The sequence below is a fragment of the Myotis nattereri genome (genome assembly GCF_964212035.1).
Source record: "Myotis nattereri genome assembly, chromosome: 3".
In the NCBI taxonomy this organism is placed as follows: Eukaryota; Metazoa; Chordata; class Mammalia; order Chiroptera; family Vespertilionidae; genus Myotis; species Myotis nattereri.
This window is the reverse complement of record NC_138077.1, coordinates 175,294,617-175,319,773: the sequence shown is the minus strand read 5'-3', so window position 1 is coordinate 175,319,773 and position 25,157 is coordinate 175,294,617. Positions and strand designations below refer to the sequence as shown.

The 25,157-nt window shown below is 44.0% G+C and overlaps 1 long non-coding RNA gene across 1 annotated transcript in view; it reads left to right on the top strand.

The window, feature by feature from the left end:
• The first annotated feature begins 17,786 nt into the window (after positions 1–17,786).
• Positions 17,787–25,157, top strand: part of LOC308515879 — a 53,595-nt gene continuing 46,224 nt past the window's right edge. The window contains exons 1-2 of the long non-coding RNA XR_013995675.1: positions 17,787–19,003; positions 21,400–21,520. This is a non-coding gene — a long non-coding RNA (uncharacterized lncRNA). The remainder of the gene's footprint in view (positions 19,004–21,399; positions 21,521–25,157) is intronic.

The following is a 25,157-nucleotide window of genomic DNA, read 5'->3' as shown; positions in this document are numbered from 1 at the left end:
TCCCCAGGACCTTCCCCCTCCTGGAGACGCTGTACAAGCTGAAATCAAGACCTGTGGCTTGCCCCCTGGAAAAATTGCTGCTTCTTCTTCACCCCTATTACCTCTGCACCCCCCTCTCAGATTTCTGTAATGGCCCTGTCTCTCTCCAGGCCCTTATTTAATCTTGACCCCTATATCAGAATTCAGAAGCAGAATTCACCTCACATGGCTCAAATGAAGAGCCATTAATGAAGGGACTCCATAGGGTTTTATGGGCACGGGTAATGGAATGAACAAGAGATGAACAAGAGGCACCAGAGACTAGCAATGGCTAGAAACTCTTATCATATTTAGGACTGAAGGGACAGGGTGAAAAAATAAAGATATTGAAACCCAGTGACAGCTAGAACCATGGAGGAAGGGCTGCCCCATCTGGAAATACCAGAGAAGAATGTAGAAGTTAGGAGTGGGGTGGGGAAGGTAGGCAGGGATGAGAGGGAAGAAATCACACAATGCTCTCTCCACTCACCTTCCTTCTCCTTACTGGTGTTTCCCATTGTTTGAAACCAGAACTCAGGTTCAAGGGAGCCCAGAAGATGCAGTCAGCAGGGTTCAGTCTCCTGGGGCACAAAGGGGCTGAGAATGGATTTGGGAACATGGAAGAGGAGGACAGAGAATAACCAGTTTCTCCTTTCTTATCTATTCTACACTCTGATACCTAAGTGTTATTTCTAAAACCCTGGCAATGTTTTTCTTTGGACTAAACCACTTTGGAAACTCCCCATTGCATTCAGGATAAAAATCAAACCTCTGTAAGCTGTCGTTGAATCTTCCCATTGACTCTTCTGACCTCTCTATTCCTATCTCTTGCCACTCCTGGTCCTTACTCCACACCTCTATTGCATTATTTCCAATCCCTAAATACACCATACTCTTCCAAATATCCATGCCTTAGTAAATGTTCCTCACCCTCCTCCCCCAGAATACCTTCTTCTCCCCACCCAGATCTCCCCAGCATCACCTGCCTGGTGAAGTGCAAGTTCTAAACCTACAGATGTCACCACCTCTGGATAATCTTCTCTTACTATAACTCTCCATTACTGAGTTATTCATTCCTACATATTTTTATTTTTGCATTACTGATATACTTTTTGACTTATTCTTAAGCATTCTGTATCTCCCAGCCAGACTGGCAGCTCCTTGAAGGTGAATACTGTTGTGCATCTTGGCATCACAGCTGATTGTCATTGTGTCTGGAACATTAAACTTGCTCAATAACATTTAAGGAAGAAAGGAAAGAAGAAAGCAAGAGAGAGAGAGGGAGGAAGGACAGATGGAAAGGAAGGGAGTAAGGAAGGAAAGAAGGAAGGAAGGAAGGAAGGAAGGAAGGAAGGAAGGAAGGAAGGAAGGAAGGAAGGAAGGAAGGGAGGGAGGGAGGGAGGAAGGGAGGAAATCATCCCGGCTATCATTCAAAGCATTTTTAAGTGCCTTGCCACATCTGTGGCAAGTGCTGGGGTAGGATGGTTGGTTCCCTAGGATAAAGATGCTGAATCTTAGAGAGGGTGGGAGGAGGCTGGGCAGTTAGAAGATCTTGGGGTTGGGAATGAGTGGATTGGATTTGGGCCCCAATTTATGGGGTGTGAGTTCTTTATAAAACTAGGAACTCCTCAGAGCTTTTGCTTCATCTCTGTGAATTGGGGCTAATAAAAATATTTGCATCTCAGAGCTATGGGTGAGGCAGTATGTGAAGATGTTTCATATACTATACAGGGCTAGACAAATAAAAGGGATGTTAGGACCACTTTTCAGCACACAATGCCACTTTTAGTAGTTCTGATTGATTGATTGACATCTTCCCAGTTGTCCTACCTTGCATGCCCCAGCTAATGGAAGGCTGAGGAGGCTCTTCCCACGGTGAGGAAGTTGCTCCATGGATTTTTTAGAGTTGTAAGGGCAGGTCCAGAAAGCACCTGGAAACCTCCTAGACCAGGGGTGGGCAAACTTTTTGACTCGAGGGCCACAATGGGTTCTTGAACTGGACCGGAGGGCCGGAACAAAAGCATGGATGGAGTGTTTGTGTGAACTAATATAAATTCAAAGTAAACATCATTACATAAAGGGGTACGGTCTTTTTTTTTTTTTTTTTTTTTAGTTTTATTCATTTCAAACGGGCCGATCCGGCCTGCGGGCCGTAGTTTGCCCACGGCTGGCCTAGACCAAGCATGTCAAACTCAAAGGCTAACACTGGCCAAATAAACAAGATTTAAGTTTATGTGGGCTGCAAAAACACAAATGCTTCAATTTTCATAGAAAGGTAGGTTTATTTCGATAGAGACGTGCTGAATACAATGAGCTGAAATAAATGAGTAATCATTAAGATAAAATAATAGAAAATTTTAATAAAAATTAATATTTTTCTTGAACATTAACTTTCCAGATACTGAATAACTGCACAAATTAATAAGCATAACACAAATAAACCTATTTTTCTTGTTCTCCAAAAGCGAAGTATTTCCTGTTGTGCACACCAAACAAGTCAGTCCAAGACTAATGATGTGGCCATTGGCTGCTAAAATATTTGCTGCTAGTATTAGTGGAGAGAAATGGTGTGCCTGCACATAAGGTGCATAAGGGAAATGAATGCAAGACAATTATAGTAACCAGTCATTAGTGAACATTGTAGTTCATTATTAATAACTAGAGGCCCGGTGATGAAAATTCATGCACTGGAGGGGGGTCCCTCAGCCCGGCCTGCCCCCTCTCACAGTCCAGGAGCCCTCAGGGGTGGGAGGAGACCCTGCGATCAGGGGAAGGCGGCACCCCCATCACACCTCTGCTGCTGCCACTGCTGGCAGTGCAAGTCTTGGCTGGCCCTGGTTACCTGAGCCTTGGGCGGCCCTGGATGGCTGGGCAGCTGCCATCTGAGCCTTGCCTGCACCTCAGGTCTGCCCTGGGCAACTGGGGGGCTGAGGGGACTGGGTGCTGCCATCTTGTGGCTGTGGGCGCTGCCATCTTTGAGGGTGGGACAGTCAATTAGCATATTCCCTCCTTATTGGCTGTGGGCACCGCCATCTTTGAGGGCGGGGCAGTAAATTAGCATATTCTCTCCTTATTGGCTGTGGGTGCCGCCATCTTTGCGACAGCATGAGGATCAATTAGCATATTCCCTCTTTATTAGATAGGATTATGTATAACAGGATATTGTAAAAATTAAGTTACAAAATTTTTATTAAAACATTTCTTACATACCATTATATTGTCTGGGCTGCAAAAATATTAGTTGGGGCCGCATGTGGCCTGCAGGCTGCAAGTTTTACATGCTTGACCTAGACCAGTGGTTGGCAAACTCAGTCAACAGAGCCAAATATCAACAGTATGATGATTGAAATTTCTTTTGAGAGCCAAATTTTTTAAACTTAAACTATATAGATAGGTACATTGTTATTAACCTACCTATATAGTTTAAGTACTGTTGATATTTGGCGCCTCCCCCGCGCTGCATATCCCGCAGCCCGCCTGCGCCGCGTCTCCTGTCACCCGACCGACTGACACCCCCCCTTCTTCTAATGCCACTTCTTCAAAATAGACTCCCCCAGGCCAAAAAACCAACTTCTGCGCATGAGCCACGAAGTTTCAGTCGCACTGTACATGCACGCCTGCATGTGGTATTTTGTGGAAGAGCCACACTCAAGGGGCCAAAGAGCCGCATGTGGCTCACGAGCCGTGGTTTGCCGACCATTGACCTAGAACCAACCTTTGATCTGTTGCTAGGGACACCTGTTACAGGCTTCCCTGACAAGTAGACAGACAGGCTTCCAACACCAGTGGCAACTCCACAGTAAAGTCAGCCCCTTCCATCTTTGGAAGACTCTGGCTGCCAGAAACTTCTTCCATTGAGCAGAAATCTGTCTCCATACTTACATACTGGCTGTGGTTCTAGGCTTTGGGGCCACCCAAGGAGGCCTAAGCTCACTTCCACACAACTATTCTGAAAGGAAGGCAGGTCTACTGTCCTTGGAATTGTTTCTCTTCCAGGCAAAACATCTCTTGCCCTTTACCTGTTATTTATCATGGAGCTTTTAAGGCCTTCACTACTTTGAAGGTCTCATCAGAACTTTTCTCTCTACTGGTATTCCAATTAGAGCTTGTGACAAACCATACAATTGCCTCTCTTGACCATACTGACACCATAACTAGCCATCGTACATCTAAAACAATACGTTCAGATAGGGAAATCAAGTTCTGTGAGGTGGAGGCCACTTGCCCTAATTCATATGGATGTTACATTATAATTACATGTAAATTTCCTCTGAGGATAAAGGAATAATATCACTAATAGTAATAAAAAACAATGTTTCTGTATATTTTATAAATAAAAAACTACTTTCACATCCATTATGTTGTTTCATTTTCGTAACAGCCCTATAAGGCAGGTAATCTTATGCCCATTTTCCATAAAAGGAAAATGAGGCCAAGAGTCACTCAAGGCACCCACTTACTGGTAGAGCCAGTAAGTGGCAGAGCCAAAGCTAGAATGCAGTCTTCCATCTCCATATCTGCACTGCTTTTAACAATATAATAAATGCTACTGTGGCTACTTTTACCATTTTCATTACACAGCTCTATCTGATGTAAACTCATTATAGCCATGTATTCCCGTTGGCGAAATTTTTGATAGAAATCTGTTGTGGAGCTCCAGTTCCCCAGGTGATAGCTCATTAGGTTATTATGATTAATAGGCAGCCAACAGACAACTATCAGTAATGTTTCCCCTGGAGGTAAATGAACTACAAAGATGAATAAAGTTACCCAAGAATGGAGAGGACTGTCTTCCTGGCCATTAGGCAGGGCTCTTAGGGGGCAAGTAGACAGACCCTTACACTAGGAGGTAAGCAATGTATTTTTTGATACTTACTAGTAGATGGCCCAGACAGGTCCTAGGCATGCTTAGTCTGATGCCATCTATGAGCCATGAATGGGATACTGACCCACTGACCTGGTCAGGTGACTGTGAGGTCCAAAGGAGATGCATTACATTTGTCCTGCATAAAAAGCCCCTCTGAAGTATGGACTATCACTGGGCTCCTGGCTGTTCCCAACTCCTGATCCCCTTCTAACTTAGGCTCACTTGCAAGGGAATTTGATTTCTACAAACAGTTCCCGTGGCATGAAGTTTCCATTGGTGGGAAAAATCAATGGGGTGAAAAGTTTTTCCACCAGCCAAATTTCCTTGAGAACCCAGGGGAGCTTATACCTTTCTTTGTGTCCGTTCAATTTAGCTGAGCAATGGGAAACACTCAATTTCACTCTTTAAAGCTGGTTAGGTGGCTGCTTTCTCTGTGAAGCCTCCCTTGGTCTCTTTAGATAGAGTTTAGCATTGTTTTAATTTTACTTATCTTGTGGCATGGTGCCACTTGTTGACTTGGCAGTTTGTCCCACTGAACCATGAGTCCCTAAAGCCAGGAGCTGCAGAGTCCTCAGGGGGGTTGTATTGAGCAGGTATTCAGATGGATGGAAGGACAGGTAAGTAACTGAGTGACTAACATTAGAAGAGCCTGGATGGCAATTCACCAGCTGTGTGTGACTTGGGTGCATCAAAACTTACCTGGATCTGACTTTCCCTTTCAGGTAAAATGGACAAAATAATGCCTTTCTATTATGGTCAAAGGGGTAATGGATGGTGGAAATACTGTGAAACAGTAAAGTTATGTAATGCAAAATAATGTTTTACATGTCAGCAAATATAAGGAGTAAGCACAGTGTAACTGGCACAGTCTAGGCAATTCAATGGAAAAGAAGATAAGTCTTGCCCTAGCAGCTTTGGCTTACTGAATAGAGCGTTGGCCTGTGGACTGAAGGGTCCCAGGTTCAATTCCAGTCAAGGGCACATGCCAGGGTTGCAGGCTCGATCCCACGTTGGGGGCCTGCAAGAGGCAGCCCATAAGTGATTCTCTCTCATCATTGATGTTTTTATCTCTCTCTTCCTCTCCCTTCCTCTCTGAAATCAATAAAAATATATTTTCAAAAAAGAAAAGAAGGTAAGTCTTGCAATGGCAGCCTGAAGGTGTGTCTATGTCGTACTTCTTAATTTGATGAAGATATGAGAATGAGGGGAATGGTTGTCATTGATTAGCTTTGAAACATTTAGTCTATCAGTCTTGAACTTGAAGTCACTTTATAATGTCCTCTCCATGGCATCCTGCAGTCCATGTCTCCCTGTGATGGGAAACTCGCATTCAGGGCTGGTACAATTAATGTAGTCTCACCACTTTGTTTTTTTAAAGCTATGCTACTGCCATCTTGAAAGTCTTAATAATTTTGAACAAGGAACCCCATATTTTCATTTTGCACTGGTTCCCACAAATTAAGTAGCAGATTCTGCATGTACTTTCCAGAGCCAGTTGCATACCTCTTTGAACTAGGTTGACAACTATAATGCTTTTCTATCTATTGAACAGAAATCTCCCTTCCTGGTGCTTATTCATTCTAATCCAGCCTTTGAAGCCTACACTTGGAGAAGGATTCCTCTTTAAGCCAATGGTTCTAAGATATTTAAAGATAGCTATGATCCTCCTCGCCACCTGACCCATATCCTCTCCTATTTTTCCCTCCACCTGTGATGTCATCATCATACATTCCATTTGAATGAGATGGACCTATTTCTCATGTTCACTATATTCCATTTGTTTGCCTGTGGTTTTTTTGGGGGGACTGATATTACAAGATTTTATTAATTATGGTCCTCTGATATGTTTTAAAATTTGTCAAGATTAGTTCTTCCCTATTATTATTGTATAAATCATGTTTTTATCTCTCCCCCCTTTATCAAGATGTACTTTAGAATCATTGCATTTCTGAGATAAACCCTACTAGTCATGGTGGATTATTCTTTTTGACATACTATTGAATTTAATTCACTACTATCTTATTTAGAAGTTTCACAAAGATAGTAATATGTGAGATTGAACTATAATTACCCATTTTTTGTATTATTGGTCAGATTTTAATATAAGGATTTGTGATAGCTTTATAAGATAAATGATATAACTTTTCATATTTATCTTTGTTCTGGAACATTTCAGATTGCATGAAAATTCCTGAGGCTGAGGGAGAGGGTGATCCTAAAAAAACATATATTTATTTCTTGTTGAACCAATTTTTGTAATCTGTATTTTCATCCAATTTATCAAAATTAATAAAAAAATTCAAAAAATATCTGTATATAGTTGTAGATAGCATTATTTTGACATTTACATCTTCTATATGTATTGTATGCCTTATGCATTTCTAATTTGTTTCTTTTTTCTTGAATAGATTTGTCACAAGTTTGTAAAGATATTTTATTTTTACCACAAAGAAACAGCTTTTGGATCACAGTCACTGTATGCTTTATTTCAGCTTTCAAATTAATTAATTTCTAGTCTTTATAGTTTCTTTTCTATTACCCATCATTCTTTCTCTGGTATGGAGGATTCATTAAAGTGAACTTTTTTGTGTAAAAATATTTGTTCATTCAATTTTCTTATTTAAAAATAGTGAATTACCTAATAGAGCTTTGGTGAATATCTGAAATCTTCAACTTCTTGTGCTATTTTTCAGAATTTCTGTTTATTAATTTTAATGAGTTTGTTACTATTATGTCCTCCTCGGGGATTGTAAATTTTATCAATATGGAACAATTATTATTACTTTTCCCCCTTTTGAAATTGCTTTGTCTAATACTTAACATTTGGGCTTTGTCTTTATGTTTGTTTGACTTCTAATGTTGCAATTTATTATTTTAAACTCTCTGTGACAGTTTGTGTACTGGTTTTTAATAGAGACAAGTTACTGGCTTAAGTTTTAAAATCTAACCCAAGAGTTTCTATGCTTTACAAGCTCATTTCTGTTTCTCCATGTATGTTTCACAGCTCCTTCTCCACCCTGGTTAATAGTGGGTTTATAAAAGCTTCATGTTTCTTTTAATTTTAAGTTTTGTGAAATCTCATTCTATTACCTCCAACTCTCTTTTCTCTCTTCTCTCTGCTTCCAAATCTCTGCCTGTTTCCCCAAGTAAACCTCCCAGATGGAACAGGATCAATATGATGATATGCTTATGTGAGGGTTGTACTTATGACTTACGTATCTAAGACACTTTAAAATAATAGTTTCTTGATGGGATGCCAAAGGAACTTACAAATATAATGTACATTTCAATTAGACAGGAATAAAAACATTTTTCTGATGATTTAATTATTGTAAGAAATAATCACATCTTGATTCATATGTTTAATGCATAAAAACATTGAATAATATCAGAAATATATGTAACATAATCCAGCAATCATCCAACAGGCAATACTCATGAGTAGGTTAGAGCTGCCGATGCATCAGGATATCGTGGAACGTTCCAGGTTTGTGAATCAGGAATTTCTCATAAGACCACCAGGCATTTGAATGTAGAGTGAGCCATTTCTCTGTTTCTTCTGACCAGAGCATCATGTTTCATATGCCATAATAATAAGGAAAACACATAAATACACTCACTTCTTATGTATATGTATTAAATTACATTTTAGGGGAAAAAAATCCCAAGAATTATTTTTATATCTTACTTTTTGGGGACAACAGCTATTTCATGGATTGCTAGCATTTCACAAAATATAATCTGGGAAAATCTGCCTTGGGAGCAACTGGGTTATAGTGAGAAAAATAAAACCAATGTGCTGATAGATACCGCCTTCTAACAAATACTTATGAAGCACTCACTCTGGGCCAGACACTGCTCGCATACTGGAGCGATGATGTTGAATAAGATGTACTCCTAGCCCGTGTGAAGCTTACTGTTTCTAGTGTGTGGCTATAAGAAGAGGGGCAATATCATGCCTGAGGGACTCACAAGGGATTAGGGGAGCATGGAGAAGGGGCCTCACCCAACGGGAGTATGCGAGGGTGGTCTCAGAGAAAGCTTGAATGACTTAAGGAAGTTTTCAGTAGAAGAGAACACCAGAGCCACCACTCAAGCACAGGGAGCGAGAACCTCTAGCTGTGGAGGGTCCTTGAGGGCATGCCTAGTTGTACATGGACTAGGGGACATATAAGCTGAATGTTAGAGAGAACCCCAAACCTTTTCTGGTGACCCAGACTCATGGAGGAGTTTCAAGAAGTTAGAGTGGCCTCAGTGGCCTAAGAAGTTGGTGATGGCTCCCAGTGGCCTCGAGCATATGATGATGTAAGATATTGGTGATGTCTATTCCTTAACCTTCAGAGGCAGCTGAAAAAGGCTGTCTAGTGGGTGGGACTGTTCTAGTCAATGGAAGTATATTTTCTCAGATGCTGGATGGGGCTTGACCCAAGTGAAGTATGGGATCTCTGCTGACTGAGACCCTTTATGCCAAGGCTTTTCTATGCCTATAGATTGAATAATTGGATTTCTGTAGCTCATAAAAATGGTCTAATAACCCTAGCCTGTTTGGCTCAGTGGATAGAGCATCAGCCTGCGGACTGAAGGGTCTCAAGTTTGATTCTGGTCAAGGGTATGTACCTCAGTTGCAGGCTCAATCCCTGGCCCTGGTCAGGGTGGGTGTGGGAGGCAACTAATCGATGTGTCTTTCTCACATCAATGTTTCTCTCTGTGTGTCCCTCCCTCTCCTTTCCACTCTCTCTAAAAATCAATGGGAAAATAGCCCTGGGTGAGGATTTAAAAAAAAAAAGGTCTAATAATTATATCTATGCAATTCCAAGCCCTTTGAACAGAAGTTCACTCTGGGACCTTAGATAAGTCAGTTCATCTCTCTGGGCCTCAGTTTCATTAGTTATAAATTGAGGCTTTCAAACAGGATCTGGGATGGCAAATACATGTGGGCATGTCCCTAGTTTGCACATCCAGGACAGACTTCCCTACTGAATGCCTTCGCCTGAATTCAAACAAGGCCTCACACAGACTCCTCATAATGCTCCACACGCTCACTGCCAGGCAAAACCCTTGTTTCCCCTGATTTCCGATACTACTTTTGGGTCTAACATTTTGTTTTAAGAAAAGTAGACAAATATTTAGGGCAGGGGTCCTCAAACTTTTTAAACAGGGGGCCAGTTCACTGTCCCTCAGACCGTTGGAGGGCCGGACTATAGTTTAAAAAAAAACTATGAACAAATTCCTATGTACACTGCACATATCTTATTTTGAAATAAAAAACCAAAACGGAAACTAATACAATATTTGTATTTGCATGTGGCCCGCGGGCCGTAGTTTGAGGACCCCTGATTTAGGGCATGTAGTTTGTAGGTGAACAAAGAAAAGTCAAGTCATCATGGCATGCTGAAGTCTTGAAGGTAAGAATGATTTACTCTTCTGTGCATTCAGCAAAGAACAGTAGATAATTATCTGTTTGCTTGAAATTGTGTTGTGCAACGGTGGGACATTCAGAAACCACTGGCCTCCCCAGTGTGTGTCCGGTGTTTCTTGAGAGTATCGCGTTTTTGAAATCCAGATGTTGCTTGCCACTTAAAGGAAGTCATGGTGATTCTATTTGTAAATAGAGAACTCATCTGTATTTCAGGTAAGGACCCTGGGATATTTCTGTCATGTTTTGAGGTCTGTTGTTTCATAAGTGGAGCATATTGAATTTTAGCTGAATTGATTGGGTTCCCCACTGAGAACAGGAAATCTGTTGGTTTTCATCTTTTTTTGTTTTTTAAAAAATGACCTTTAAAAAGGCTTATACTCTCAAAATGTCAGCCTTTGGTAATGATGTGGGAGGCATGGCAAACTGGCCTTTGTGTCTGAGGGTTCAAAATTGCCCTTCTCCATGGAGGTTGAGTGGCTTCTGATCCTTCTCAGGAATCCAAGCCCAGAGCATTCTCCCAGCCGTGGCACCTTGCCTGGCCAGGAAGCGTGGATTGGAACAGCTCTCACAGGAAACACCTGGCCCGACAGAGCCTGAAATTACACACTGAATTTTTCTTCAAGAATGACTTCCAGGTTTTAGGAAGAACCCCAAAAGTGAGGAAAATCTGCAAAAGGAAAAAAAGAAAAAAGAAGGAGTTTGTTTTTTTTTTCCTTCACCCATTGGCACCATCTTGTTCTTCCGGTATCGACATCTTTCTCTTAGAACCTTGGCTTATTCCAACTCTCACAGGGCAACATGGTCCTGTCTACGGGGAACTTAAAATTCAATCCTATCAGAGGAAACTACCCTCAACATGGATCTATGAAGACCTCCTACATTCCAGGCATAGAGGGAGGCATAGACAACTGAATCGTGCTTTCTGCTGTAAAGAAGATCAGCCTAAAAGGGCAGATGAGGGACTAAAAGGCTTAGAGTGAGATGGGAGCACAGAGGGGGGCGGCAGCTTCAGCAATCAGGGAAAATTTCCTGGGGAGATGCTGCCCATCTGAGTTTGATGGGCAAATAGGAATCAGCCGCTGTGGAATACGGGCATTAAAATGATTGGCTTGCCTTTAGTTTTAAGAAGCTTGCAGTCTTCTTGCAGGACTAGATTTCATCATTCAGTTCAGATGGGCCAACGGACATTTATGGAGCTTCTGTTATGCACAATCTTTATGTGAAACTGTTAAATGATAACACTGCATACTGTCTGATTAGGCACCTGTTCCAGGGGTAACATTCAGGACTAAATGGAGGAAACTGTGTGGTTGGACCTTTGCCATCCTGAATGTGTAGGCCATCCGTCTGCTCTGAAGATCTAGCCAGAGCCATATGGTCTATTGAGGGGCCAGTCCATGATGGAATTCAAGTCCAGCTCAGGTCACTGCTTTTAGCACAGCACGGGGGCTGACTTCCCATCCCGCAGCAAGTTCATCTCTTCTGCCTGTACACATTTCTGTTGTTTCAGGAGTCACAGTGTCTGAACAGTATGTGTTCAGCGTCTGCTTCTCCAGGAGCAGTACGTGCCTTGTTCCTCCTGCACCTAGTGGGAGACCAGGGCAAGTGTATCGAGTAGGGAAGAATGTAGGAAGTGGAAAGGGTTTTACAAACACATGGCAATCCTGTTTTTATGCATTGCAAAGCTAAGACTTCCTCCTTGATGAAAACAACAGCAATAATCATAAAATCCTATAGCATCGACAACAAAGAACGACAAAGGTAGATCACTCCTAATACTGAATAAGATGAAGCTGAACTCCTTGAAGAGACTGAGCACCTCCTTGGAGAAGTGCATCAGATTGGTTGGTTCCTGGATCCCTGCAGTAAGCACCTGGCTTTTGGACCAAACTTGCTGCTAGATATCAACTGGGCCATGAGTATGGAAATAGGGACACAATGGTAGAAACTCCTGAAGTTCTTAACATATTTAACAGACACACTTTGTTGTTGTTTTTAATCCTTACCTGAGGACATTTTTCCATTGGGTTTTTAGAGAGAGTGGAAGGGTGGGGGAGAGACACATTGTCCTGAGAGAGACACATTGATTGGTTGCCTCCACATGTACCCTGACCAGGGCCGATGATTGAGCCTGCAACTGAAGTACATGCCCTTGACTGGAATCAAACATGCGACCCTTCAATCTGCTGGCCGATACTCTAACCACTGAGCAATCCAGGGCTACAACATTTACTATGAGCTACAGGATGCTACAGATGAGAGGGTTAAAAGCAGCCTCTGTTTGGGTCTACAAAGAGCTTCTAGGACCTACTCTGTGTCAGACACTCTATGGGATGCATTTTTACATCTGTTTGCTCTTTTAACGATGTTAACAACTTATGTAAGAAGCTGGTGACGGAAGGTGAGCCACTGTGGTATAAGTTAAGGGCAATGGCCTTTACTTTTGGCATTTACTTTCCCCCACCACATGTGCTGGTGCCAAGGAAGTTTCTGGTTGCACCAACAATAGTTGAGTGACTGTAGGTTGAGCTCACAGAGTTCCCATTTCAGAGATGAAGACACTGAGCCTGGTGTGATTGGGAGACATGCAGAGCCACGCTGCTTCAAACACTAAACAACACTGGTCTGAGGTCATTGTTTAGTCCTCGGTCTTCCATCATGACTCTGCTGTCTGGGGAAAGCCCGGCCCTCTGTCTTTACGGCCCCACCTGTTCAGGGTGCAGTGGTGACTACACTAAGAGCTTGGCCCTCTGGGTATCTGCAAACAGCTATATGGCTCATGGAAAGTCACTCAACATTCTGGTCATTCTGGCTAGGAGTCACTTCTTTATAAAAGAGGAACGGTGATAACGCAGATTTAAGTCTTGATTTGGTCACCTGCTGGCTTTGTTTCCTTGGACTTAGGTTTCCTTGTGTGTGAAATGCAGCGAAATCACATTGGATGGGTGAAATGGGCAAAGGTATATGAAAGTGTCCTGTTCAAATCCTGCCACATGGTTGACACTCATTAATGTGCATTTCTCCCCAGTTTTAGGAAACCAGGCTTTCAGAGAATTTACTAGCACTTTCAGGAATTATTTAGACTAAGTGTGTCTCTTTTTTCACTTCCCTCCCATTCTGCCCTTTCTCTCCTGCTCCACTCCACTCCACTCGGGGTGCCTTTGTTTCTTATCTTCATTGTGGGCCTAAGCATTGATCAGGCAGGGAGAGAGCAAACCATAAAAAAGTCCTCCAGGCATGTTGGGCCCTGGGGAGGAAGGGGGTGGGCAGGCCTTATTCTGTTTGTACAGGTGCATTATAATGCTGCCTGTGGTGTGAACATTTTCCACTTCATTACTCCTGGCTCTGGCCCAGGCCCCTTCTGCTCCCCTGGCCCCTAGTTTGGTTTAATTTCAGTGGTTCCTGGCCTTTGGAAGGCAGCAGTAACCGAAAAGAAAACAAATGAGGTCGCCATAAACATTTCTGCACATTGCCCAATGAGGGCAGATGGGTACACTCATGGAGCAGGAGGGGGGCCAGCTTGGCTGGGGTCACTGGGACCCCCATCAAATCACCTTAGTCCCCTGGGGCTTCTATCTGCTGAGCCCAGTTCTTCTAACTGGAATTGGCTTTGATTTAATGTGGGCCTTAACAGACACCCACAGGTCCTAGGACACTGTGTGTGCAGTCTATAAGAGATGGATAAACGGAATAAATAATAGCTAACAATTTATTGAGCACTTACTATGTGTTAGATGATGTTCTAAGCACATTAGATGGATTTTGAGTGAGGCATATCCTTTTATTATTCTCATTTTTGTAGATAAGGAAGCTCATCCATGAATTTCCAAACTATGAGGCACATTGTATGGTAGTAGCAGAGCCCGATTTTGTGCCTGGCAGTCTGACTTCACAATTTATGTGTTTAAGTACTATGCTATTGTGCCTCCTGATATAGCAATTCTGTGTGCTTATATTTTGATGATGAATTGTAGAATAATATAACTTGGACTCATTGACTCCCAGGGTTGAATTGGACCATAGGTGACAAAGCCTGATGACCATTAGGTGCTGGGATTTCCCACAGGCATTATCTAGTCTCTGTTTATGTACCTCCACTGATGGGAAGCTCATTACTGAATGAGGAATCCCATCCCATTACATGACTATTTAACTCAATAGTAGTGCTAATGACTCTGTGTGTGCAAAATAAAGCTTTTTTCTTACTCCTGTCGGTTACTCAATAAATCCTTTCCTTTGCCTTTCACAGATTAAAAAGAAAAGAAAGCACTTGTTTACTCACCATGCTGTCAGGAAGGTATATTTATAAAATAATATCAAGTTCATGCCTCATTTGAAAGGTGAGAGTTTTATTAGAGCAGGAATATGCAGTTCTCACCTTCTTTCTTTTTACTCCTTCTCATTACTTTCCTAAGTGATTGGTGAATACACACATGCCAGTCATTTGTTAGCCATGGGGCTGCAGAAAGGAACAGAGCACAGTCCTTGCCCGTGAGGAGTTCACTTCTACCATGGGAGCCTGCCTGTTAAATAACCTGCAGTTAGAGACGTGTACACACGTTAGGGAAAGCAGCAGGAGGAGTGGCTAACGCATTGTACTACCAAGGCAGGCTCTCCAAGAATCATTGGGCAATATTTTTACCACCTCCTGGTAAACTTACTCTATGTAATTGAAAGAAATGTTTACATTTGAAAAGCATTTTAAAATCATCCCCAAATGTATAATTTTATTAATTGGGGGTCAGGTTATAGTGGAAGACACATCAGGGATTGAAATCGATCCCATCGCTCTCTTATCCAAGAGCACGGCTCCTAGAAAAGCTCCTCTCTCTCCTGCCCATCAATCCATCCCTCTCCAGTAGCCCATCCCATCAGTACACAATCATGCTGTGAAGTCAATCATATTTTTAAAAAAACTCCAAAAAGAAAGAAAGGAAAGAAGGAAGGAGGGAGGAAAGGAAGGAAGGAACCATCCATTGATCCCCCATTTCCCCTCATTTCTCTGTTCCTTTTTCCAGACAAACTCTCCAAAGATTTGATCCCACTTGCAGTCTCCACTTTCTCTCCCCCATTCTCTCTTGAACCCACTTATTCAGGCTTTTGCCCTTACCACTTCACTGTAATAGAGATTGTGAAGGTGGCGAAGGACCCCTCTTGGCCAAATCAGGTCAACTCTCAGTCCTCGCCTTAATCTATCACTAGTTTGACCCTAAGGGTCACTCCTTTCTTGAAGCTCTTCCTTCACTAACCTCCCAGGGCAGGTGTGCACCCTGACAGGCCCTTCCTGCAGAGCTGATGGCTGGTCCTCTTTATTAGCTCCATCCATTAGAATGTTCAAAGGTTGGCCCTCTCCTCTATCCCCACTCATTCCCTCGGGGATGTTAATCCATGCCAGTGGCTTTAAATAATGTGCTCCAAAGAATGGTAAATGTATATGTCTAGCTTGCCTCTCTTCACCTTCTCTGGCTCCTCCTTTTGGAGCTCCAATGTGTACCTCAAATGTACCATATTTAAAACAAAACTCTGTATTATTATCCCCCAGTGTGCTCCTCCCCAGGGTTTCCCATCTCTGGACATGGCAACTTTATGCTTCTAGTTACTCAGTCCAGAGGCCAAGGAGTCATCATTGACTTTTTTTTTTTCATCATTGACTCTTCTTCAACCATCAGCCATCCTGTTACCTCCTTCTGAGAAATGGATCCAAAATCCACCCCTCATCACCAGCTCCCTGTTACCACTCTCCCTGAGCAACCATTCGTTTCCTGCCTGGACCATTGCAATCGCTGCTCTCCCTGTCCATCCTTGCCATTTTTCAGACTGTGGCCTATGTGGGTACCAAAGGGAATTTTTAGCATGCCAGGTAACATCATGTCACTCCTTTGTCCAAAGCCCTCCAATGGCTTCATTCTCAGTCAGGTTGAAACCCAAAGGTCATTCCACCTCCTAAGAGGCCCTCACACTTTCTTTGGCCTCATCTCCTGCCAGTCTCCCCACCCCTCTCTGCCTAGCTGCACTGGTCTTCTGGCTGTTCCACAAACATGCCAACATGTTCCTACCTTGGGGCCTCGAGCCTTGCTCTTCTTCCTGCCGAGAGACTCTCTCACAATGGTATCCACAGAGCCAGCCCCTCAGTTCTTTTGATCTCCTTGGAAAGAACTCACCAGAAGGCTCTATAGAAAATAGTAGCCTGTACCACTGCTTTCTTTACTCTGCTTATTTTTTCTCCATATTGCTTATTTCTACCTGATATAATATACATTTATGTGATTATTAATAGTCATCTTCTCTCCTCTAGAACTTAAGCTCTTTAACAGAAATTTGTTTTGTTCATTGCTTTAACCCCAGTGTCTAGATTCTAGAACAATGTTGGCACCTGGTAGCTGCTCAAGAAATATTTATTAAAATGATAATTTGGGAAATATGTGTTTGAATTCCTTCTCTGCCCCTAATTCCCTTTGTGGCCTGGCAAATCACTTTGCCTTTGTGCCTTAGTACCTTCACTCTAGAGTGAAAAACAATTCTTGCCCTTCCAAATCCAACAGATAGTTATGAAAGTCCAATGAGATATGGGTTGTGCCCTGACCAGTTTGGCTCAGTGCATAAAGCGTTGGCCTGGGGACTAAAGGGTCCCAGGTTCGATTCCGGTCTAGGGCATGTATCTTGGTTGCGGGCACATCCCCAGTGGGGGGTGTGCAGGAGGCAGCTGATCGATGTTTCTCTCTCATCGATGTTTCTAACTCTCTACCCCTCTCCCTTCCTCTCTGTAAAAAAATCAATAAAAATATTAAAAAAAGAGAGATGGGTTGTGAAAGCATGTTGTAATGAAGACAAAATGTATAAAATCGATGGAAGTTCAGTTCATTCCCAGTTATGTTCAGACTGGTAAGTTTACCTTAGATGTGAGAAGAATGTTATGAAAGTAGCTGGGCTCTTGTTAATCTTTCAGGGCTATCTTTGGAGTAGCCCAGTATGAAGAAGGAAGGGAAATCAACTTTTATAGTATGTCTGGTCCCCACTGGGGGCTGGGCAGTGGGCGCCTGGTGTGATGCAACCTGCTATTTAACACAGCTCTGCCTGGTAGGTTCTATGAGCTCCCCGAGAACAATAGCCATGTGTTTTTAGCTTTGCAGTAGCCCAGGGTAGATGTCAGTAAGAGTTGACTGAACTGGGAATTGGGCTTGACCCCCCCCACCCCCACCCCCCAACCCCGGAAAGGGCTCCGTGACTGTAAGTGACTTGCCCAAGGTCACACGAGTAAGTAGGTAGTGTCACTGTCCCAGGCCACTCCATGTGATGTAAGTCTCTTGAAAACTGTCCTGGGAAATTTGGTACAGTCTCTGCACAAACATCTTTCGTTACAGCAGGCATCAGACTGTGTACAGCCAGCATAATAGCTTGTCTTTAGTGCCCTTTGAAAGGAGCTGGAAAGCTGCTCAGAGAGAGAGCAGAGGGGAAGTCCAGGGGAAAGCCTTCTCCCAATCAGGCCTGACTTTGCAGCACCTCCCAAGTTTCGATGTGCAGTTTCAAGGTTTCACTATGGCCACTGCAGTTGCTATGGCGACAGAGCAACAAATATTTGGAGGCCGGTAACACCTCCCTCCCCACCCCCATGCCTAGTCAAGAATGTTTGGGACATGGCCCCTGCCCATCAGGCTGCTGTTTGCAGCTGAATGCAGCCTTTGTGACCAGCCTTCTGGCCTGCCACCAGACTCCAGAGAGACGACTCGCCCAGATCTTTCCAAATAGTGTTTGTTTGAGTTGTCCACAAGGAGCAGAAAGAAAGCTCTCCACAACTCTAAGAAAATCATCCAGCCTATGGCTGACCTCAAGACAAAAATAATACGAAGGCTCATTTTGCAACTGGGGAGAGCCTGCAGGTTCAGTGAGGGAACAATGCAAGTGAGCAGTCACTGAGCATGGGTGTGTGCCGGGGAACTCTGCTCTTACAGAGTCCTCGCAAAGGCCTGGCCAGACGTCTGTGCCGTCACTCCCAGCCTGCACACGGGCAAGTTCATGCTCATGGGAGGGACATAGGTTGCTTCAGGTCATCAAGTTTGTGAGCAGAGATGCCGAGGCTGAAATGCCCCATCGTTGTGATTATTACTGCCCTAAAAAGTTTTCTTACTAGATTACTGTTGCACAATGCCTGGCAGGTTTTTGGAGCCTCTCACCTTGTGCATTGCTGAATTGATCTTGAAAGAAAATGAATAAAGTGAGAGAGAGCAATTAGGCCTTCTTTGGGAGTTAACTTTATTTCTTTATGGGAACTTGATATGCTTGCCTATCACTGCAGGCCAGGCATTGGGGGATCTCTCCCGAATGTGCAGGCCCACGGCTTCCCATCTGGCTCCAGTTTTGTTTTGGGGGAAGGAGGTGGTGAAGGAAACTTGACTTAATGGCAGGTGTTACCTTCAGGGCTAGAAAGGTACCATTGTCTCCCCTGCAATAAACTGCCTGGTTTTCACCTGCTGGCAAATCACAAACTCACTTACCATTAAAATACCGGGTCGTTACTTCATTAATTTAATAAGTCTTTATTAAATGCCTACTGAGGGTCAAGCACTGGGCTGGGTATTTGGGGTAGAGAACTGAATAATATTTGTTTAACAAGTATTTATTAAGTGTCTGCTCTGTGCTAGGTACTATGTCAGGCCCTGGGGATACCACTCATTCCCTCTCCTTACGGGAATTGCTTGCAGGTAAGTCAAGTAGAAACGCTTGCCATGGGAAGGGTTATTTCTTCCCTTGTAAGTACAGGTGCCAGGGGAGCACCCAGCAAGGGCACTTACATGAGTTCCGACCCACACTGTCTACCTCAGTAGCCACCAGCCGCCTGTGGTTATTCAACACTTGAAACGTGCCTGGTTTTTATTGAGATGTGTTATGAATATGAAACACACACTGGATTTCAAAGTCTTAGTATGAAGAATAGAATGTCTCATTAGCCATGTCAATTGAGTAGGTGTTGAATTGATAATATTTTGGATAGAATGGGTAAATAAAGCATATTGTCAAAATTATTTTCTTATGTTTTTCACAATGTCTGTTAAGCCACCCAGCAATCCTGTGAGGTGGATATGATTGTATTCTTATCTCCATTTAACTGATAGAGAATGGGCTTCAGTGGTAAAATGACTTGCCCAAGGTCATATGACTTAGGGAGGGTTACTCATTTTCTCAAAATCACACAACTGGACCTTCCCTCAGAGAAAGCCCTTGGTTTAGAAATTGGGTCTTTGATGAGCAGTTAGTTGTTTTCCCTCAGTGTGTATTAATCTCCTCTATAGAGAACCTAAGAGTATGTGAGAAGCATGAGGTGTAATCAGGAGGGCCTTGAAGGCCACACTGACTTTATTCCCTCTGTACTAGGGAGCTGTTAAAGATTTTTTTGAACATAAGCATGTCATAGTTATAATGTGTGACTATAGCAGGCCACTCAAGTTCTTAGATTAATAGAGTGGAGCTGGGAGCCCAGTCAAGACAAAAGATGGTAGGATGGATGTTAGGGTGTTAGCACTGGGAGTGGGGAGGAAGGGATGCCTCTGAGTGACGGCCCACTGGGGACAGTTAGGTGTTGTCCTTCAGACGCTCTTGTGAAAGAGGGGAGTGGACCTAGCATGACGTCTCTGTACTTGCCCCATCTTCACCCTGCATGAGGGATTTCCTAGGCGATGTGCTGGCCTGAGGGAATCCCTGGCACACCTATTCAACAGGGCAGCTCTGCTTTCTCCTCAGGTCTCAGGTCCACCTCGGTCCATGACTCAGTGTGAGAGACTGGTGGGTTGGCTCAGTGACCTACGGAGAAAGGTTAATCGTGTCCGCCCGAGCAGTGGCTCCCCACCCCAGCCAGAGTGACCTGTGTGGTGGAATCTAGTGGAAAGGTCATCAGAGCAGGTCTGAAGGTGCCTGGCTCAGTCACTGGTTGCCAGGCAACTCTTTGAACTCTGTGCTCTGATTTCTCACCATCTATAAAATAGGGAAACCTCTTGGGGTCTGCAGGGATAAGATTAGATCATAAATTCTTATAACAGTTCACTCATCCACTGTGGACCTGCTCTGTACTAATGTGCTGGGGATAGGCCCTCCCTCAGTGGATTCAAGTATAATGAGGAACCAGATAAATAAATAGAGAACAGAACTCAACTTTCCAATATAGTTTCACATTTACTAACTCACTGAGTCATCTCATGTGAGATAGAAACAAATTGTACCCCTTTGACAGATGTGGCAACTGAGGGCAGGCCAGACAAAGTGATTTGACCTTCCTGGTGTTCCCACATTGCCTTGGACATAAGTCCATCAGAGTCCTTAGCACTTTTCTTTTTGGGTTGAAATGTTTATCCCCCCAAAACTTTACACTCTCTATGGACTTCTCATTAACCTCTTGGCCACCAGCATCTAGCCCAAGCTTGGCATATGATAGTAGAGGACTGACAGGCAGAGGGAGTGGTGGGGAAATGCAGCTAAAAGTTATGGAGCATTGGCCAAATTTGAGCTTGGCTGGTCACTTTACATATGTCACTGTTTAATCTACTACAAAAACTCAGCATGCCGAACCGGTTTGGCTCAGTGGATAGAGCATCGGCCTGCGGACTCAAGGGTCCCAGGTTCGATTCCGGTCAAGGGCATGTACGTTGGTTGTGGGCACATCCCCAGTAAGGGGTGTGCAGGAGGCAGCTGATTGATCTCTCTCATCGATGTTTCTGACTTTCTATCCCTCTCCCTTCTTCTCTGTAAAAAATCAATAAAATATATTTAAAAAACAAACAAACAAACAAAAACTCAGCTCTGTGGGTATTACTATCTGTTTTATAAGAAATGTGCCAGAGGCTATGAGTTATAGGATTTGTGGAAGGTCACATTGAGAGTAATCTGAGAAGCTTCAAACTCAAAAATGGCCCAGGAGAAGGTGTGTGTGTGTGTGTGTGTGTGTGTGTGTAGGGGGGGCATGAAATGAGTGTTGTGGCCAGCAGTCCAAACCCAGAACCAGAGAGTTTTTTGTAGAGCATTTAGCTAGTTCCCTGGAAGCATCTTTAGCTTCCAGAGCTGAGCTTGCTCTCAGGCTTTTGTTAGCATCTGCATTTTCCCTCTGCAGCACCCAGCTGCCCCTGCCCACTCTCAGTGAATACTTGCTGAAGAAATGCTGGAATGAGAGAACACAGGCTTGAAGAAGTCATCACAAAAGCTGAGCTCCCACCATGGACCAAGGCCCTGGGGTAAGTCATTTACTCATGGTTTTTGTTTTCTTTTGTTTTGCTTTTCACTCTGTCAACATCACGATGGGGTACCATTATGGCCTCAGTTTTACAGAGAGAAATTGAGGCTTAGAGATGTTGTCATTGGCCTGAAGTCATGAAGTTGGTAAGTGGCTTTGAGTCCAAGCTTGTTGGGTTCCAGCCTCGACGACCAATCACTACTCTGACGTATGAATGGATTGTGGCTCCCAAGCTCTTCTGAAAGTGACAAGATGGCAGCAGCATTTGCTCCTCTAGAAGAAGTATCTTCCTGTCACGGATCTGACTCTTGATGAAATAGCCCTCTGTCTGCTGGCTCCCCTGGGGTCAGAGAGCCTTTTCCAGTCCCCTCTGGATCCAACTATCTTTGAGATTTTGAAGGCCTTCATTTGAGGGTGTGGATTAACTAGCCCCAAAGCTGAGGGCTTCTCCAAGTTACTTGCTAAAGGGATTCTTCAAGCACCTCAGCGTAATGTAACCAGAGAGGTCTTAAGAAATCAGGCCAAGTAGAAGAAAGGATAATGAATAGGAAATCAGGACATGAGGGAGTCGTGAGTCAGCAGTGTGGAGGTGGCTGCCAAAAGAGATAATGTGAACTTGGGATGTATCACTAGGAGCATAGTGTCAAAACATAAGGTGACATTGCACTTCTTCTGAAGTCAGACTAGAGCTGGAATGTGGGGTTAAATTCTAGTTCCACATTTTCAGATTGTCATAGTCAAACCAGAACTTGTCCTAAAGCTCAGAACCAGAACACCGAAGGGGGTGATGTCCTCCTTGTCAAGGCTGACGGACCTGCATTGCTTTTTCCTGAGGAACAGAAGGGAGAAGTGGGAGACTGGGATTTGGGTGTCCCAGAGGTTTCCCTATGGATGAGGCTGTAGATTTCTTCTTTCTGACCCAAAGGAAAAAGTAAGTTTCAAGCAAGAAAGTAATAGGAAGCTAGATTTAGACTCAAATTGAATAATATCTTCTATCATTTAAAAAGATAGCCAAAGAAGGAAATACTTTTGAAGAAAAAACGAAAAACTGGAGGAACCTCTTCTCCCTCCTCTGTGTGAGCCTAATTTCCCTGAGCCTCAGTTTCCTTGTCTGAAAGGGGCAGGTATGGAGACTCCAACAAGATGCAGACTATTGGGAGCAGGGTTGTGCGATGGTCACACGCAGGGCCCCAGGAGGCACACAGCTGGGATGCAAACCTCAGCTTAGGGTGACCCTGCTGACTTATTATAACTTCTCTTGTCTCAGTTTCCTCATCTACAAAATGGGGTTAATATGTATAAAGCACTGAGAACTGTACCTGTTGATAAAGTTTGCCATCATCATCACCATCTCTTTTCATGTATGAAAGCGACTATCACAGTAACTAGTACATTATAGGTGTTCAAAGAATGTGTCCCCTTTCTCTCCTTCCCCAGCCCCTCTTCCTCCAGGGTGTCTCTGGGAGACCAGCTTCTCCTAATCTCCTGACTTCTGGAGAATGTTTCCAAGTAGCACAACATGGATTTACAGAGATTCAAAGGCAGCTGCCTGCATCCCTCTATCTAAATACCCTTTTGGTGAAGAAAGAGGCTGAACAAGACAAAGGCAAGCCCCTACTTTTAGGAGTTTCCCATTCTTTACTAAGTATTACTAAGTGTGTACTTCATTTACTAAGTGTTTTTACCTCCCCTGACTCATTCTCTCACTGGTTCATGATGTGGCAGGCAGAGAGAGCACCGATGTGGAAACTGAGGCACAGAGTTTCATTGACTTACCCAGGGCCACTAACACCAAGTGGGTGAGCCAGGATTCGAATGCAAGGCTTTCTCACTCTACATTCAGCATTTGCCTCAGGTATTCCCAGCCATTTGCCTCTGGCTGCACACCTCCTTCCTCCCTGGGATTTTGCTCTAGGAAGCATGGGAGAGGCACTCGGCCAGGTTCCAAAGCTGAAGCCAAATCCTTGCAGCATTAGAGAGGACCAAGGAAGAGAGAGGAGCCTGGAACCCTGGGTGTCTCCGCATGAGCCTGAGCCCTGAGAGCTGGAGACCTCACCTTGGCCAGCCCTGTTTTCAGGTGGCTCAGGAGGGCGAGATCCAGCACCAGGCACCCCGGTCAACGGCCCAGCGCCCCTACCAGCATCAGCCAACAGAACTTTCTTTGATAATCGTGTACCTGTGCTATCCAATACACTAGTCATTATAACACATGGCTGATGGGACTGAGCGATGGTGATCTCTGCTTCATAGCCCGGTCAGGGAGCTTGTGGAAGTTGCACAGTTGGCAAGTAAGGCCGTGGGGACTTGAGCCCATCTTGTCTGCCGCAAAGCCAAGCCCTTCACCAGCACACTGGCCTCTTGTCCCACTCCCGGAGGAAAGCCTGTGTACCCTTCTGAACCCAGACAGGTGATTGGGTCATGTCTGCCTGTGCGCAGGGCCTCACTTCCTGCCCCACTCCACCTGGGCCCAACTCTAGAAGCCACCTGTGTTATTTTACTGATAGCAGTGTTTGCCCTTCCAAAGCCAAAACCATAAAAGGCAGCTTTCAAAGTCACTGCCGCAGAAATGTCAACACGAAGGGGAGACCGGTCGTGGTTTCTGAGGTGAATGTCACCTCTGGGCTGCCTCAAAGGCTGCTGGGAGTCCAGGAGCCTGGGGTCTAGACTCGCTTCTACCACAAACATGCTGTGCTATGTTTGGCATATTTCTTACCTTCTCTGGGCCTTGTTTTTATCATCAATTTAAGGAGAGGGTTGGACTTAACTTGAAGGCCTTAAAAGGCTCTTCTATGCCTAAAATGTTCAGTGTCCTCTGCTGTGGGATCTGGGGAGCAATGCCCAGACTCCCCTATAATGACTGTGAAATGCTTTATACAGCAATCTTCAAAACAACACCACCCCCAACCACGGACTTGGATTTTTTTCAAAACCTCCAACAATATCGCCATTGAAGCAGTAAAGCTATTCATTAATATCTCATAAAAAGTGATTTTGTGATTTTCTTAATGTATGAAAAACGTCCCCCACCCCCAGCACTGGGCCCAGAGCCCCAGAATGTAAAACCACAGGCAGACCACTAGGATTCTACAGAGCTCAGGTGTTTGGACAAATTGCCTGCACTTGAGAACACAGGGCAATTTTCTCAACTTTTAAAATGTTTTCACCCCTCCTCCCCCCTTTTCTGGGGTTTCGCCCTTGCTTGTAACTTAAACCACAAATAACGCTTTAAGCCTCTGGCTGTGAGGAGTGGAGTAGTGGCTGCCAAGAACAGCATGGTTCACGTGGGCCCTTTTTCTGCCGCTCAGGAAAACTCTGCCGAGGACAGCAAAACCTGCATTTTTCTCTTTCTTCTCTCATCGATACAAAAGATCACCTTTTTTTTTTATAGGCTGGGGCAGGGGCAGATTGGTATTGATTCCTGGTGGGTACATAGGAATCAGCCGTTTGAGGTGAATCAAAACCCAGCCATGGCAGCCCCAAAGCTTTCACAGATGCCAGATGAACCCCCTCACACTGGCTTCTGTTTAAGTCCTTTATCCAGAACTTGGTACATGTAGGTATTCACTCCCTGTTTGTGGTTGAGTGAATGGCCTTGTACATTCTTTCTTACTCTCAGCTCTCAGATGAGCATTCATACC